Source organism: Silene latifolia, chromosome 6, assembly GCF_048544455.1.
Source record: "Silene latifolia isolate original U9 population chromosome 6, ASM4854445v1, whole genome shotgun sequence".
Taxonomy (NCBI): Eukaryota; Viridiplantae; Streptophyta; class Magnoliopsida; order Caryophyllales; family Caryophyllaceae; genus Silene; species Silene latifolia.
Window position 1 is genome coordinate 106,121,745 of NC_133531.1, and position 7,183 is coordinate 106,128,927.

General features: G+C 29.0%; 1 long non-coding RNA gene across 1 annotated transcript; it reads right to left on the minus strand.

Annotated features, from left to right (window-relative positions):
• Positions 1–4,265: 4,265 nt before the first annotated feature.
• On the minus strand, positions 4,266–6,362 carry LOC141587072 (uncharacterized). The gene is made up of 2 exons (XR_012519696.1): positions 4,973–6,362; positions 4,266–4,653 (listed from the first exon to the last, which is right to left on the minus strand). It is a non-coding gene; the product is annotated as an uncharacterized LOC141587072 (long non-coding RNA).
• Between the last annotated feature and the right edge of the window lie 821 nt (positions 6,363–7,183).

Genomic DNA, 7,183 nt, shown 5'->3' on the forward strand with positions numbered 1-7,183 from the left:
TAATCGAATAATTTAGGTCAGCCTAAAAATCTTATCGCAAAATATACAGCTCGTACCATGTAATAATAGCCATGATTTCACTAGGGATAATTTATAAGATAATGGATCTATAAAAACAAATATATAACTTATTTTAGGAAAGATAAAAATCTATCTCAAAATATTATCTTTAAATTTGTCTAACAAAGAAAATAGATAAGTCTTTGATAATCAGTTGTATCAATATAAATAATAATTGCATAAACGATTTAGGCAAAATTGACTATTGTGTAATTTTTCCAGTATTTGGTATATTTGACTGCAAACGTTTACCTTCACAATATTCAAATATAGACAAACTTTGAGCAGAGTTTCATGAACCAAAATTCACACTTTATAACATGTTATTAATATTAATACGTCAAGTAAGCACCAAAAAAAAAAATATTAATACGTCAAGTAAGACACTAGGTAACAACACCACTAACACATATGAACTTGTCAACATCGTAACAATAATACTCTACAGCGCGTAACATTGAACCAACTTTAAAGTACATTAAATATTTAGTTTGCTTCATAGTTATATTGCCACGAGGTACATGACACACGCCAGAAAAAAACTAGACATAGGATGTCGTGTTACTCAATTCATATCTGACAATTATAATGCAACACCGAATTGAGATTTAATAATATTAATTTGAAAGTTTAAAATAATGTAAAACTAAAATATCATATTATTATATACATTCACCACATATTTGGAAGATAATCACAAACAAAAATATCACGCTTCTTCTGCCAACCTTAACAATTAGGATCATTGTTTTGATACTCCAAATTAGACAATGATTTGTTTTCTCAGATTGCCTTCATAGGATAAGGTTCACAGTATTTAGAGGCACATCATAGAGTCGAGAATACTTTATATTCAAATAATCCACGTCCATAGTCGACATATGACTTTTACATTTAACGTATTCGAGTATTCTTTCCATTTTCAGAAGATATTTTTCAACTCATAGGTATTATATATATACTCGTCATAGAACATGAGAATTTACTAACAAGACCAAAAAAACTAAACAATGTTCTATCGATCGACATCTAGATTCAGTAGTTTAGTCTTTAAGACAAATAAACGGTGAGTTGACAAAAAATTAAATTTTATATATTGTCTATTGTTTTTACATATGCCACTATTACTATTATTTTTAAACAGTCGATGTAGACTAATTGGTTAGTGATCGACAAAGTAGCGTGCATGGTGCTATAGTCGCGCTATTTGGTCGATTACTAAACCAATTGGTACAAATCGCTGCATTCACAAGATCTTTCTGCAAGCATTGGAAATGTCCTGGAAATTAAAAATGGTAATGTCTCAACATTTTTGTACATTAATTATATACTTATATGTAATACCAATGATTCGCGGCAAAAGTATACACAAAGGATAAATCTAATTACATTACAAGAGATGAAACTTTAATTTAATAGAATGCAAAGTTACTACATATATATAACCTCATTTTTTATTTGTCGTTATTCTTCTGCCATATTAATTGATTTCCATTATCATATATTCTTTAGCAAGATGAAATCACACCATCCTCGAAGTCATGATTTATGATCCTTTTGTAGTTTAACTTCTGCCCAAGCAAACGAGTCCATCTACCCAGGCGGCAAGTAAGTGAAAGTGGAACTACAATAACTATAATTCAGAAGAATAGTCTTTCTCGTATAGCATAATAAGTGACAGAATTCTGGAAAATAAACATAGAGAATAATGAAGTGTTTCCACAACAAATCGTAGTCTTTGGATAAACAACAAATGGAAATAGGACAAAAAAAATTCAAAAGAGAAAGAATAGACAATAGATGAACATAGTACACAATATTGTTTGGTTAACTGTCCTAACAAAATTATAGCAAATACTTTTTTTCTAAGAGAAAAGAAATATTGAAGTTATGATTGAAAAATTATTACTCACAGTAGATACAACAAATTTTTTACATGCATTTTTATGTATGTTATTCTGAGAGGAAAGGTAATCTTAAAGTTATTATTTTTCTCACGCTACACCTTGTCCTTGTTATCAAAGAGGCAAAGCATGAACCGTTTGCAAAAATAATAATAAATTAAAACACAAGTAGGAAATATAAATCGTTCGAATAACACACTTTTCGTTCAACTTAAATTTTAAATAGAAAACAACATATTTAAGACACTACAAGAGGACATGTGAAAAGTGTGTAAACTTCTAAAATATGAAACTGGGATAATTAAGCGTATAAGGGTGGACAAAGATGATTTAAAAATTTTCATGGTGATAGAAACGTCCTTGTCATTTCAGCTTGCGAGCAAAGAAGCATTAATGCATTTTGAGAAATTCAAATGTAAAAGTGTCGATGAACTTTATGCGTACAACATCATCGGGCTTTGAAACGAACAAAAAAAACACATCAATGTAAGTTCTTAACACGAGTCTTCACTTCATAAATACGGAAGTTAATTGTTTGATATGTGTATTTCTCTTCTATTTTTCCAACTTTTTCGATCCGTTATTATCATCTAGAGAGTCATTTTAATTTTTTATCTTGACAATTATTATACTATATTTCGAATCACTTACGTCTAGACGTGGAAAACAGGTCAATTCGGTGAGGTCGACCAGGATAATTCCAGTGTGTTGCATATATAACTAAGTTCGAGCAGGGTCAAGTTGTTTTAGGTTCCTCGTTATTGATTAAGAGAGAATTTTGAAGAATTACCCTGTTTATAAATTAGATTTAATTGTTGATAGTTAGTTATTAACTAATCATATTTTTTATTTTAACGTAACTAACACTAAATAGTAACTACGATTTAAAATTAATCATTTTAAACCGGGTCAATTGTGTTAATTCTATAATCGAATAATTTAGGTCAGCCTAAAAATATTATCGCAAAATATACAGCTCGTACCATGTAATAATAGCCAAGATTTCACTAGGGTTAATTTATAAGATAAAGGATCTATAAAAACAAATATATAACTTATTTTAGATAAAAATCTATCTCAAAAAATTATCTTTAAATTTGTCTGACAAAGAAAATAGATAAGTCTTTGATAATCAGTTGTATCAATATAAATAATAATTGCATAAACGATTTAGGCAAAATTGACTATTGTTTACTTTTTCCAGTATTTTGTATATTTGACTGCAAACGCTTACCTTCATAATATTCAAATATAGACAAACTTTGAGCAGAGTTTCATGAACCAAAATTCACACTTTATAACATGTTATTAATATTAATACGTCTAGTAAGACACTAGGTAACAAGACCACTAACACATATGAACTTGTCAACATCAAAACAATAATACTCTACAGCGCGTAACGTTGAACCAACTTTAAAGTACATTAAATATTTGGTCTGCTTCACACACGCCAGAAAAAAACTAGACATAGAATGTCGTGTTACTCAATTCATATCTGATAATTATAATGCAACACTGATCGCATTTTACCAACATTAGATTATAGTAGTCGATACTACGACCTTGATTGAAATTGAGATTTAATAATATTTATTTGGAAGTTTAAAATATTGTAAAATCAAAATATCATATTATTATATACATTCACCACATATTTAGAAGATAATCACAAAGACAAATAACAAAATAGGAATTAAACAAACAAAAATATCACGCTTCTTCTGCCAACCTTAACAATTAGGATCATTGTTTTGATACTCCAAATTAGACAATGATTTGTTTTCTCAGATTACCTTCATAGGATAAGGTTCACAGTATTTAGAGGCACATCATAGAGTCAAGAATACATTATATTCAAATAATCCACGTCCATTGTCGACATACGACTTTTACATTTAACGTATTCGAGTATTCTTTCCGTTTTCAGAAGATATTTTTGAACTCATAGGTAGTATATATAATCGTCATAGAACATGAGAATTTACTAACAAGACTTAAAAAACTAAACAATGTTCTATTGATCGACATCTAGATTCAGTAGTTTAGTCTTTAAGACAAATAAACGGTGAAATGAAAAAAAAAAAAAAATTATATATTGTCTATTGTTTTGACATATGCCACTATTACTATTATTTTAAAACAGTCGATGTAGACTAATTGGTTAGTGATCGACAAAGTAGCGTGCATGGTGCTATAGTCGCGCTATTTGGCCGATTACTAAACCAATTGGTACAAATCACTGCATTCACAAGATCTTTCTGCAAGCATTGGAAATGTCCTGGAAATTGAAAATGGTAATGTCTCAACATTTTTGTACATTAATTATATACTTATATGTAATACCAATAATTCACATCAAAAGTATACACAAAGGATAAATCTAATTACATTAAACAGGAGATGAAACTTTAATTTAATAGAATACAAAGTTACTACATATATATAACCTCATTGTTGATTTGTCGTTATTCTTCTGCCATATTAATTGATTTCCATTATCATATATTCTTTAGCAAGATGAAATTACACCATCCCCGGAGTCATGATTTATGATCCTTTTGTAGTTTAACTTCTGCCCAAGCAAACGAGTCCATCTACCCAGGTGGCAAGTAAGTGAAAGTGGAACTACAATAACTATAATTCAGAAGAATAGCCTTTCTCGTATAGCTTAATCAGTGACAGAATTCTGCAAAATAAACTTAGAGAATAATGAAGTGTTTCCACAACAAATAGTAGTCTTTGGATAAACAACAAATGGATATAGGACAAAAAAATTTTAAAAGAGAAAGAACAGACAATAGATGAACATAGTACACAATATTGTTTGGTTAAATGTCCTAACAAAATTATAGCAAATACATTTTTTTAAGAGAAAAGAAATATTGAAGTTATGATTGACAAATTATTACTCACAGTAGATACAACAAATTTTTTACATGCATTTTTATGTATGTTATTCTCAGAAAAAAGGTAATCTTAAAGTTATTATTTTTCTCGCGCTTCACCTTGTCCTTGTTATCAAAGAGGCAAAGCATGAAGCGTTTGCAAAAATAATAATAAATTAAAACACAAGTAGGAAATATAAATCGTTCGAATAACACACTTTTCGTTCAACTTAAATTTTAAAAAGAAAACAACATATTTAAGACACTACAAGAGGACATGTGAAAAGTGTGTAAACTTCTAAAATATGGAAACTAGAATAATTAGGCGTATAAGGGTGGACAAAGATGATTTAAAAATTTCCATGGTGATAGAAACGTCCTTGTAAGTTCAGCTTGCGAGCAAAGAAGCATTAATGCATTTTGAGAAATTCAAATGTAAAAGTGTCGATGAACCTTATGTGTACAACTTCATCGGGCTTTGAAACGAACAAAAAAAACACATCAATGTAAGTTCTTAACACAAGTATTCACTTCATAAATACGGAAGTTAATTGTTTGATATGTGTATTTCTCTTCTATTTTTCCAACTTTTTCGATCCGTTATTATCATCTAGAGAGTCATTTTAATTTTTTATCTTGACAATTATTATACTATATTTAGAATCACTTACGTCTAGACGTGGAAAACGGGTCAATTCGGTTAGGTCGACCAGGACAATTCCAGTGTGTCGCATATATAACTAAGTTCGAGTAGGGTCAAGTTGTTTTAGGTTCCTCGTTATTGATTAAGAGAGAATTTTGAAGAATTACCCGTTTATAAACTAGATTTAATTGTTTATAGTTAGTTATTAACTAGTCATATTTTTTATTTTAACGTAACTAACACTAAATAGTGACTACGATTTAAAATTAATCATTTTAAGTCAGGTCAATTGTGTTAATTCTATAATCGAATAATTTAGGTCAGCCTAAAAATCTTATCGCAAAATATATAGCTCGTACCATGTAATAATAGCCAAGATTTCAATAGGGATAATTTATTAGATAAATGATCTATAAAAACAAATATATAACTTATTTTAGGAAAGATAAAAATCTATCTCAAACTATTATCTTTAAATTTGTCTAACAAAGAAAATAGATAAGTCTTTGATAATCAGTTGTATCAATATAAATAATAATTGTATAAACGATTTAGGCAAAATTGACTATTGTTTACTTTTTCCAGTATTTGGTATATTTGACTGCAAACGCTTACCTTCACAATATTCAAATATAGACAAACTTTGAGCAGAGTTTCTTGAACCAAAATTCACACTTTATAACATGTTATTAATATTAGTACGTCAAGTAAGACACTAGGTAACAACACCACTAACACATATGAACTTGTCAACATCGTAACAATAATACTCTACAGTGCGTAACGTTAAACCAACTTTAAAGTACATTAAATATTTAGTCTGCTTCATAGTTATATGGCCACGAGGTACAAGACACACGCCAGAAAAAAAAACTAGACATAGATGTCGTGTTACTCAATTCATATCTGATAATTATAATGCAACACTGATCGCATTTTACCAACATTAGATTATAGTAGTCGATACTACGACCTTGATTGAAATTGAGATTTAATAATATTAATTTGGAAGTTTAAAAAAATGTAAAACTAAAATATCATATTATTATATACATTCACCACATATTTGGAAGAAAATCACAAAGACAAATAACAAAATAGGAATTAAACAAACAAAAATATCACGCTTCTTCTGCCAACCTTAACAATTAGGATCATTGTTTTGATACTCCAAATTAGACAATGATTTTTTTTCTCAGATTACCTTCATAGGATAAGGTTCACAGTATTTAGAGGCACATCATAGGGTCAAGAATACTTTATATTCAAATAATCCACGTCCATAGTCGACATATGACTTTTACATTTAACGTATTAGAGTATTCTTTCCATTTTCAGAAGATATTTTTGAACTCATAGGTATTATATATATATACTCGTCATAGAACATGAGAATTTACTAACAAGACTTAAAAAACTAAACAATGTTCTATCGATCGACATCTAGATTCAGTAGTTTAGTCTTTAAGACAAATAAACGGTGAAATGAAAAAAAATAAAATTGTATATATTGTCTATTGTTTTGACATATGCCACTATTACTATTATTTTAAAACAGTCGATGTAGACTAATTGGTTAGTGATCGACAAAGTAGCGTGCATGGTGCTATAGTCGCGCTATTTGGTCGATTACTAAACCTATTGGTACAAATCACTGCATTCACAAGATCTTTCTGCAAGCATTGGAA